This window comes from Stigmatopora nigra, chromosome 12 (genome assembly GCF_051989575.1).
Source record: "Stigmatopora nigra isolate UIUO_SnigA chromosome 12, RoL_Snig_1.1, whole genome shotgun sequence".
NCBI lineage: Eukaryota > Metazoa > Chordata > Actinopteri > Syngnathiformes > Syngnathidae > Stigmatopora > Stigmatopora nigra.
The window spans coordinates 8342349-8354176 of NC_135519.1; positions in this window are offsets into that span (position 1 = coordinate 8342349).

Genomic DNA, 11828 nt, shown 5'->3' on the forward strand with positions numbered 1-11828 from the left:
TTTTTCTTCACGTTTGAGACCCCAATTCCAGAAAAAAAAATGAAAAAAACAAGTACGTATGAGCTCGGTGGCCCCTTTTGCCTTGTAGAGGGAATGCAGGGACGCAAACATGACTCAGCTCGATCTGAGGGTATCTGATTATGACTCACTAAAAGATGGAGTTGGAATGACACAACACTTCACACTACTTCCCCCAAGCCGGCGGTATCAAAGTCATCACTGTCGGGGTGGTTCATCGAAGTTAGGTTATTTTTTTCAGAGGACCGTTATTTCTGGCAACTAGGCTTACCGTGATGAATTGTTATCGACAATTAATCAATGATCCAACGACAATTATTCAGATCGTTACTTTTGAACCCTTTCTGAGCCTGTGGTTACTACAGTGGACATGGATTTACAAGTTACTATTAGCTTAACTCTTAAAACATGAATCTATTTTTTTATCGCTATTTAAATGACTGGCTATCCATTTTTTATTGACTGTCACAAAATACATGTTGGCAACACAAATACTACAAGTGGATGATCACTTGTGTCTACTGTGTGAGGAAAAAAAACTAACTGTAAATATTCTCAGCTCTTTCTAGTCCTTGACCTTTTGTCGATTTGAGCAAACAACAAAGTGTCAATACAGATAATTAATGTTTGCGGGCCACATCTAACCCAGAACCTTGAGTTTGAAGCCAGGCTCTGCTTACACAACCAAACAACTCAAAGTAAACAGAAACCTGGGATCCTCCAGTTTGATCCGCCAGTCGTGTTGCCATAATTTATAACATGGGCTGAGTCTGGAAAGAAAGTGAAAAGTAACATCTCACGCTGATGTCATCGTCTGACGACCAAACAATACACTCCAGCTTCTTATTTCATGGATCCTTAAGCAGTATTCAATGCTTCACATTTGGAAGCAAGGGCGGCATGTAGTACTTAATTGCTTAGAGCACCTTAATAAGTCAAATACGTTCAAGGCTGATAATCATATTAAATAGTCCTATTTCTCTAAAAAGTCAAGCGCAAAGTGAAAATTTCTCTTTCTTTAGGAAAGCATTATGCTGTGACGTTGTCGGGGTAAATTAAATTCCCCCCTGCACACTAAAGCATCAATTTCCTTATGGTAATTATCTGCTGGAATAGACGTGTCACTAGAAGGAGTCAGGCATGCTTGACATTTAGCCTTTTTATGGAGAGGCGATGAGTAAAAATTAAGATGAGGAAATGAAATTAATCTCCGGCCCAGGCAGGCATTGCGAGATCCTGCAGGATAGCGCTTGAATCAATCATGATGTTTGTGAAGCTGTTTTGAAAAGCAACCAGTGATGAGATGGAGACCACGAGGTGGAACGAGGCTTGAGGAGCTGGCTCTTTTTTTCTCCTTTCAGCAAATAGAGGTCTCATTACGATGAAAGTGTTAGTGTGGTTTGATTGGGCGACACAGAGTAACTTTTCAAACTTTGGTACTCTTTGGTTTTAAAGTGATTTAGTTCTTTGGCTGGCTTGGATGAATGTTTTAAATTAGTTTTTCATTGTTTCCTACTTAGCATTGGCAATCACCCACACCAAAATACTCCCAAAGACAAAATGACACTTCATACAAAAATATTTCAGATCGCATTTCTCTTTGAGCAATAAATAATTCCATTGGAGTTTCGTTTTCAATGCCGCAGCTCCATTTATTTGAGTTGGTAAACAAAACTTTACTCATTATTGTACATTAGTTTCTAAAAACTTCATTTCTTAGACATTGGTACCTTCCTATCAACTCCAGCACACAATTTATTTTATTTGCCCACACACACTGTCATGTTTTCTTCTTTTTTTTTGGTAGAACCCACAAAGTGCTCATCTCTTAGAGTAGCTGAAAACCACTCATGTAAATCAGTGAAATGATCATAACAAAGCACTTTATAATCCACCATCAGATATTGTTATTGTCTTTTTATAAATACTACAAAAACAGAATAGAAATTAACACCTCTGAAGGTTTATTTGTTGACTTTGTCTGCGTATTGTGTGCATGAAACAGAAAATGTGGGCGCATGTAAAAATGGTTTGATGATGGTGGCCACCATTCAAGACAAATGTGCTGCATGAGCAAAAATGGGGTGTCATTCGCTTTCCAGTGTCCTGTTGAAAACAAAAAAACAACAGCAGTCTTAACAGAATTTCTTGTTCTATGTGAACTCTGGCAAAATAAGATGCAGAGGTAGTCTGACCGTTGCAGACGACCGTTAATCATCCCAAGCAGTTGTCGTTTTGCTCTTTTGGGGGAAAACTATGGGTGAGGTCGTGGTGTAATCAGTAGAGGAAACAGATCTTGGGGGCTTTTTGGCACCAGGAAAATGGATCTGGGTTGTGAAAACCACGATTACCACGAGTTGCTCTGGATTCAGCCATCTGGAGCTGCTTGCTCCAAAAGACGGTAAAGTTTGCTCGCCTGGGGCCCCCCAGTAGGAAACAGGTTTGCACCCCCTAACAGGCAGCAGGCACTCCCGGACACATGCATGGGATGTGAGTGGCTTCTTTAATGGGTTCATTTATACAATGGCAATTGAGTAAGGCCAAACTAGACTTCTTATTTTCCACTCCCAGATAGAAATTTTTAAGCATTTCAAAGAATACTCAACAATTGCGCAGCATTGCTTTAACCCTTTCAGGCAAAGTGGTCTCTATAGTGGAGATCTATTTAAAAGTTGACACTTTAGTTTAGAGGTTAGTAACTGACAATTTCTGGTCATTCATAGTAATTTCAATCTTAGAAATTATTATGGTTTACAAACATTGTATACTTTTTTATTGTGTAATTACTCATCATTTCAATTATTTTTACAACTGAAATTAATAGTAAAAAAATATAGCGTGATTACAGCCCTAGGTCTCTCAAAAATAGATGATTTTTTGTTGTTGTTTAGATTCAAATCATTGCAAGGCGATAAACATCCAATTCATTTAAACCAAATAACTTGACTTACATTCAATCTGAATTAGTTTTCACCAGTTTGTGTAATTTCTTTTCAATGCAGTAATTGACACACAATTTGTGTATTCTTAGCTACAGACTGGATTGTCTACTCCAAACTGTTTATTCACAGCATGTAATACGCATAATGATATACGTACTATTTTGATAAATGTGTTGGAATTTGTGGATGACATTGGCATGTACCCTCAGAAGTGTCACGGTGTATCCTGGACCTATTTTAGGACTCAATTAATTTGATAATTGATGAGAAATTTAAACAGCACAATATGCCATAAAAATGAAACTACTACTTTTGATATCAAATCTATAGGGTAGTAGTAGTAGTGTATTTTATTTCATTGTATGCATTAGATTGCCCTCTAGTGACCACTCTTAATAATTACTGCTCAGTATAATCGGTTTGTAGAACATTAAGCCATGTTGAAAGACAACTACTACTACTGCAACGTTGAATGGAAAATGATTATAAAAAGAAATCTTTATTTCAACAGTATTTGTAGTTTAAGTGATTCTCTAAGCAAATGTTGAATTATTGTTGAAAGGTAGAAGAGAGAAAAAAGGAAAAATAAAATAATATGAATTCATGGACATCATGGACATTCTTTTATCAATAATCTATTTTCAATATAGTCCATCTTTTCAGATCCTTTAGTGCCACTGCATATGGATGTACACTGACACAAATCAATGTCTAGACATCACAAAGACACTTCATGAGACGTGATACACCTGTACAGTGGAATCTGGCCTGATCTGTGTTGCTGAAGTAAATGTGAAATGACGCTCAGCTGATGAAAGCTCAGAGGAAACATATTTTATCAAATGATGTCCAAACACATAAAGTATGAGGCAAAGAAAACGCTGCTTGTGAACAAGCTGTTGGGCTATTTGTGTCACACTGCAGGCATTGGATTAAGATAAATAAAAAAAAACTGTTTATTTTATTTTACCATAAACAGATTCACACGTACAAATGTTTACCAGCAAGACTTGCTTATCTTATTGCATGAGGGACTTTCCTCAAGCTCCAAGCCTCATTCTCTCTCACCTCTGTATCAGACAGCCTCGAGGCTGTTTTCAACCTTTCTTTATCACTGGGGGCCACCCAAAGTGTAGGGACCACATGCTGGAAGTCAATAAACGGTGTTTTGCTCCAGCACTCAACTGCCAGCTTCATGGATCCAAAGGCGGGGTGTCATCTCGATTGTGGACCCCTGGGGGCCTGCCATTCTAGGAAGTAAGTTTCAGAAGTTGAGTCAAGGCGCCCTGGTTGGGGTCTGTCTCCACCGGCAGGCCGGCATACTTGAGAGTTCCGCCGTCTGATGGGACACGATCCTGCAGAGAATGGCTGGGAGCCATCTAAGTCTGATGCAATTGTGTCAGTTTGTTAGCCATCTTATGTCATAGATCGTCTCTGGCAAAATTGTGCACTGAGCAATGGTTGCTGGGAAACTGCCTTTGATTGCTGTTGGGATCAAATTGCATGACATGCGCAGAGGTCATGGCTGTGGACAGTTTATGATAGCAAACATCTATTATGTATTTTGTTAAGAAGGTAATGTTGGTTTCAATTCGTTTCGCCACACTTTCCGTTTTGCCTCTGGTCAACCCTCAGGATTGTCTCACCTGAGCTGTTTTACTGTGCCAACCTTCCACATTGAGTTTCTCTCAATAGACTGGCCATATCAAATCAGTTTTTAGATAGGTCAAGGGATATGGATATTTTCTTCAACACTGTCTCAAGTGGGTTGATAATTGTCATAGTCGTTTTTTGCTATGGGCAATCTGAGAGAGCGCCCAGAGCGCAATCTATGTTTGGGCACACGAGAGCCCTCTAAAAAGTGTCTCTGTTAAATTACAAGTAGCCAAGGCCACGATTACAAACCTCACATGATGCACCGTCGACCCCCAAGTATGGAAATCACGAGCCAATGGCAAGAATATTTCACTAAAGATCCACCTGATAGTGTACTGTAGAGGTTCACTTGCTTCAGTTTGGTGTGGGCAGGCGCAGGATCTATTTCCACTGCTGGTGGTATTGAGTGTGAATGGTCGTCTGTGTCTGTATGCCTTATAGCTGTCTGGCGACCAGTCTAGGGTGCAGTTTCTCTTTAGGCTCGGGCAACCTTTTAGAGGATGTGCGGTACTGATGTTGCCTGTGATGAATTTCACTTAAGGTCTTTCAGGGAGAACAGTTGCCTTTCACGCAAATGACCACTAGATAGAGTGCTTGTACAAAGCATACTGTTGAAAAGAAATGTATATAATGAATGAGAATGTGCCTAATATCATTACTCTGCTTCTAATAAATCAATATACGTACTGTAGAGCCAAAGAATTATAGATCCCTGTTGAATATAAAGATGTATTACTGTTACGGCTGTCAGCCTGGACACACACTATGTAGTAGGGTGTGTTGTATATTTTCATCTGCAGGTACATGGAGCTTTGGCTCTACCCCTGTGACAAAACCCTGCCCAGGCCAACACAGGTGTGACTACTTCCCCATTGTCCCTTCTCCAATCCGAATTCACCTCCTGTCCTTATTTAAACCCTTTTATTTGTCAGTTCACTGTTGATTCTTGACTTTGACTCCCTTGACTGCCTGTGATTGTAAATACTGAGGGAATGGAGTCCTTTCTTTCTTTAGAAAGCACATTGTTTAGTGTTAAGTAAAGTTTGATTGCCCCAGCTTCACCTGATATTGTGAGTACGTTACTCCTTGTTATATTGAGTGTTTTTGTTGACAAAGTTAATTAATTTGGGTTGTATAGGGGGACTTGAGAGAAGTTTAGACACCCCTTTTAAGGTCCCTTTTAAAACTCCTTGAACATTTCAATCACTCTAAAGTCTCTGAAGACATTTTTTCTGCAAGCTTGTTGGCTGAAATTTAGGTAAAAATGCATTTGTCAACGTTTTGAAACGTAAATATTTTAGATATGTAAATTACATAGCTGGAAAAGTTGTTTTGCAAAGGGCATAATCTGGTGACTGTGCTTGCTTGAAAGAGCCGTCTTCAATTCACTGGAGCAAAAACAAAATTTCTATGTTAATTAAATTGTGTGGGTTGGCAAAATTGTGCAAATGTACATAGGGTATATCTAAACACACCGACCTTTACGTGTGCCGCAGTTTCATTGGCGAGGGACTCAAGCGTTGGGGCTTTGTTGGGAGGGAATGTATTCATGTTAATGTGTCAGTGATGAAGCTGATGCTTGCTGATGGATGAGTTTTAGTCAGCCTGTCATTTGCAAATGTAAACACCCACGAGCTGTTGAAGGGGATCTGTTAAAAATAGCCTAATTATGAGTTATTGCAAGAGTGGCGAATGTGTCGCCCATGCAATGCTGCCTTGACAAAAGGAGGGCAGATATGACACTTGTGAGTTGTGATGGGTTCAGTCTTACAATGGTTGTGTTGACAAAAAAACAGGCCATTTGTTGCGTCCGTTGTGCGCCTCATGAGAGCCGTGCTGATTGTGTATTCATGCATCTGTAATGAATGCAGTTATGTTGAGATATCCACATGATTTATGGCATCTGGATTCGCCCCCCTCCTCTAAAATCTCTCCTTTTCAATTAGTTCAGTTTTCTCCGTGATGTAGCTGGAATTTAAAAACCAAAACATGCTTGCGATGCTAGCGCTATTACCATTAGAGCAGTCTGTTTCTGAATTGCGAGTTATGAGTTCGCTTCTGAACCTTTCTCAAGCATCCTTCACTAGCTCTAAAAATATTTACTGGCCAACTCAGTCGACCCGATGCTGCATTGCAGTGTTCATTTACACAGGTTAGATGTGGCTGATGGGATCAGATACTCTGGATTAAGTGTCAGTATTGTCGCTTCTACGGGGGTTTTTGAATGTGGGTTAAAGACAATATTTGGAGATTCTGCTTTGGGCCAAATCCATTTTTAGTTAGGAGAGTATTGTAAATGGATTCATCTAAACTGCCTCAAAATTTTAGATACATACAGTAAGGCCTGAATCCCTGTTGTTGGTTCTTTTGAAGCATTAAACCAACATTAGACAAGTCCACAGCTGTTGAAACACTCCACTGTTTTGATTTGAGACTTTTTTCATCCATTAAGATGCAGGCTTTTATTTTCCCTGAGGTCAACATTTAGAAGGAAATAATGGTTTAGACAAGATGCACAGGTGTCTGATAAATTGTCATTCCTGAAAAAACTAAAATTCTGTGACAAGAATGGTCAAAGATGAGGTGGATTTTGTCCTTTATTATCAGAACAAAAAATGCAATGCCCAAATTTTAATTTCTTAGATTATTTTTAGGTGTGTCAGCCTGGATACTTTGAAAAAATGACTCATGAAGGGCTAAAAAAAAAAAAAAAACAAGTGATGGTTTTACAGATAAAACATCCACTAATAATTGGCAACAGCATGAGCAGTGTTTGTTGTGTCTAATAAATCTTGGAGTACACCTGGTTGTTGGTATTCTACTAGCATCGCAACTGCTCAAATGGCTTTTTCTTTTATGATAATATTGATAATCAGGCTACATTATTTTCATAAGCATAAACTTAAGCAATGTCAATTGTTTCACATACCTTTTTCTCGCCTCTGTAAACACAAAGTTATTAGCATATAGTACACAGAAACAGCTACTGGAACAGATGGTCACTTCCAAACATCCCGTAACACTCTCATCCTATCACTTTACATCCTGGAATCACACTTCCAGATAAAATATTCATTCATGATTACGGGTTGCAATTTTACAGCAGCTGTTTCTTTTTCAGGTGGGATTCCTTTCTTTTTTCCACATCAAATTCAAACTCATTTAAAATCATTTCATATAACAGTAAGCTGGAAATAAATCACAGGAATTGCACTCTGTTCTCACAGTGCCCGACCGTATGACTTGTTAGATGATGAAAAAAAAATGACTGGGCATCATGTTACTCATATTCATCACAGTGTAGGAACGAAAACAAGTGAGTGAACCCAGTGAGCACACAAGAGTATTAGTGTGCAATATTTTACAGTGGCGCAACGCCCTCGATCATTTGGAACGATGGCAAGTGCGTGGATGAAGCTTCCGCGAGCAATGTGGGCAACCATGTCCTCAGAGAGGGGCCCAAGGCTTGATTGTAGTGCTGCTTCCCTGCCCTCTCCAAGCCGCCGCTCTCCACTTGTCACCCTCAGTTAGCTCAGCAAAGTAATGAGTATGCCGCTGTACATTTTTCATGATGGGGGTGGGAGTGAAAAATGTGCTCCTTATAATGCTTCTAATATAAAAAACTTTTCCCACATACTCTTCACCCCGTCCCCCGCCAAGCAGCCTGAGGGCTAGTATGATGCTGTATGAGTATGTTTAATGGTAGCCTTCCCTGTGGGAGAGTCAGCATAATGCAATGTCACTCTGAATGATGAATATGTTGACTATGGGAGATACACAAGCAGCTGTAAATCAAGAGTAAATTAGATTATAATGCCCGTCCTCTTTAGCAAAGGAGACATCGGGGAAGAATTGTGGTATGGTGAGCTGAGGTCTCACATTAGCAGGAAGATGAAGAAGGGGAATGGACCTCTACTGACATTACAATTCAGGAGAAATGAAATATGAATGATTTGTTTTTTGGTGTGAGGTAGAACTGTTTATGATAAAAAAAAGTGAAAAACAATGCAGGAAAGGGCCAAATGCTCCAGGTTTTATAGATTATGGATATTTCACTTCAAATATCTTCGTTTGTGTTTTGATTGTTATTCTTCTTTAAATCACTTGCAGTATTGTCCAATTCCTGAAAGGTAATAGTCAAAATAAAAATTGGTTGACCGGTTGATGGAATCTTAAGATCCGTTGAGCTCTAGGACACTGGTAATGTTGTGAAAACATGACAAGAGAGCCTAGTAGATTTAATTTGTGAAGAAAAAAATTGCATGGGTGGGAAAATATAAAAAAAGAAGTGATCTTCAGCATCTATTTTGACAGCATGTCATCATTTTGCTGAAAATCTAGGCCACTGTGCTGTGGCTCCGAATGAAGTGGACCGTTCATGCAGCCAAAGCAAAAGGACAAACGATGATTGATGACAGAACCAACGACTGTTGCCACAATTTCATTAAAACCAGAGCTGTATTTACTCTTGCAACCAGGCGTGCAAACTCTACTACCACGTTTTTGGGCCACATTGATGTACACTTTCAAAAATTAATAACAGCATCATGAGTTGATTTGGGACTTTCATGAGTGTAGAATCCTATTCTTCGCCGATAATGCGTTTCATCATGATTTTTTTTTGTCAATGATAATCTGTTAGCTATGTTAAAACAAGTGGTAAAGCACCACTAAGGTGATACTCCGTATTTGAATAATCACAAACTAGAATGCTCAGGACATAAAAACCTGCCTAAAGCACACGAAAAATCGTGAAAAAAGAAACCATGGAAAAACGTTGTTTTTGTTCTTCATAAGCACTAATTTCCAGTGGCTTCCAATCCGATTGGACGTGTAGCACCATTAATTTCCCATTTCCGTGTTGCATAAAACTGATACTATCCTTTGAATAACAAAGAAAATGTTTGATTAGTCCAAACGGCAACAATGGTAATGGACTTTCTCTGTCAGCGCAGGATATCAACTTGTTACTCACTCGTACTATTAAGCTGCCACCAAACAGTCCCTTCTTTTGAACATTTGAAACAGAAGAGAACCAATAGGGGTGGACACCCACTGCCTGCACCAATACTTTTTCTCCTGCCTGTTCATTTCAAGTTGTTTGGGCACAAAATGGGGAAAACTGATTCAACAGGGTCGTTTATATTCAGAACCTTTTCATGAGCATGATATCCCAAGGGTGTCCGCATTGGGTTTAGGAGCTATCTACACATGACATGGATGATGTATTACCTTAGATTAAAAAAAACAACAATGAGGGATTTCATGCAAATGCGAACATCATGGCTCAGAGAAAAGCTGCGTTTTTTCCATTATTTCACATTTCACAATAAGAACTTCAACCTGACAGCCGTGTTGTGTTGAAACCACCAAAAAAAAAATGCCGGTCTTCAGCAAGCGGATCTGTTGTAGGGGGGAATGTTTCTGTCTTGTCACTCACAGATGATGGATTGGATGGCCGGTATGAACTCGCGCTAACCTTGTGTGTGCTTTGTAAAGAAAATAGAGCACCCTTGATGCAGATAACTTGCCAGCATGATGCTATAAAACATTTGTTGTTGTTTTTTTGCTTAGGGATTTTGCTAGGCATGTTTTTTTTAAAGGGGTGGCGTGTATCACACCTGTATATATGCACAGAAGGGCAATTCAACACCTCCAGGAGACGAGAAGTAGAATGTAAAAGTGTGGAGTTAATGGCTTGGGAGCTGTGCGGCAGTGACGATACTTTATCTATAAAAGGCAATTTGAGGCTCCAGGCGCTCAATGGAGAAGCGATTCGTTCAGATTGATCAAGGAGCAACACATGGGAGCATCACGCATGTCTCCTTGCTTTAAGTACGGAAATGATCTGGGGGATTCCAAGTTGGGTTGAGTGGATTTGTGGTGATGGGCTTAGTAATAAAGCCAGAAGTTGCAAATCGAATTTTACCCGCATTTGGCGCCAGTGCCGAGAATGTTAATTTCCAAATAATATGAGTGCCAGTTCAAGGAAGAAAAGTGCCTTTTGTAAAGAGAACAGAGCAGGAACTCAAAGGTGTGGCAGCAATTCAGAGAGGTCTAAATTCACTGATACATTACAAGGCTTTGTTTATTTTAATTGATTCTCGTTAAAAACTCATTTCCCTTTCTGCAATTGAAATGAATTCAGTCTGTCTACCATTAAAAATGTAGAACCCGTGGCTCTTATTGCAGCTCTTCCTCTCCTAAGATGAATGTGCTGAAGAGAAAAACACTACGCAATAATTCACTTGTAATGATTTCCAGATCCATGAAGATGGATCACCATTGCAGGATGAATCACATAGCACTGTTTCAGAGCTAATATTTACCCGCTAAACAAAATTAAATAAACTAATATTTATAACTTTGTACTCAATGCAAAATGTATTAGCAGCAATTGCCACACCAATAAATGCATGAAAGTCTAATATTTAGTGTTTCCAATATATATCTGTGGAGACTGTTGGCAAAACAAAACTTCCCATATGTATTTATATCATTTTTCTATCAACTTATCTATCAGAAAGTGACCTGTAATCAATATTGTAAAAGAAGTGACCCCCAAAATGTCCCAAATGTACAGAAAGTGACCCAAAATCAAACAGAAGTGGCTCCTAAGACAACAAATGACATCCAATTCATTTAAACTGGGAGGACTGGGAGTGAATGTTCATTTATCCCTCCCACTTCTAATGATTTGGACGTCTAGCACAGTCACTGGCAGCCAGTGAGTTAAAAAGGACCAGATAATATACCAAGATCTCTATGCAAAAGCATCCTTATGCAATTTCTTGCTAAATTATATTACGTAGTAATTATTATTTTATAAGTGTTCTGTTTGTATTTAATGAATTTTATTTCTCTGATTTTTAAAACCTCAACTGTATGCCAGTGAAACTTGTTGCGCTTTAATTGCAAATGACAGAGTTGGTTGGTTGCAATAAAAGTGTAATAAATTTCATCAGCAGCCGTAATATGATCAGGAGAAGTGTATGGTGGCCAGAACAGGGCAGGAGTCCTAATTACAGAGTTGCACTGTTTGGAGGAGTAGAGGCTAATCCTCTATGAGCGTCTCTGACAGATGTGTCCAATTAATGGCCTGTGTAGAGGAAGACCAGTTTAGAGGTGTACCATCGAGGGAATTTCATTTGAGAACAAAAAAGAAAAAAGAAACTCAGGAGAATTAATTGTCAGTTTTATGCTCAGATATAA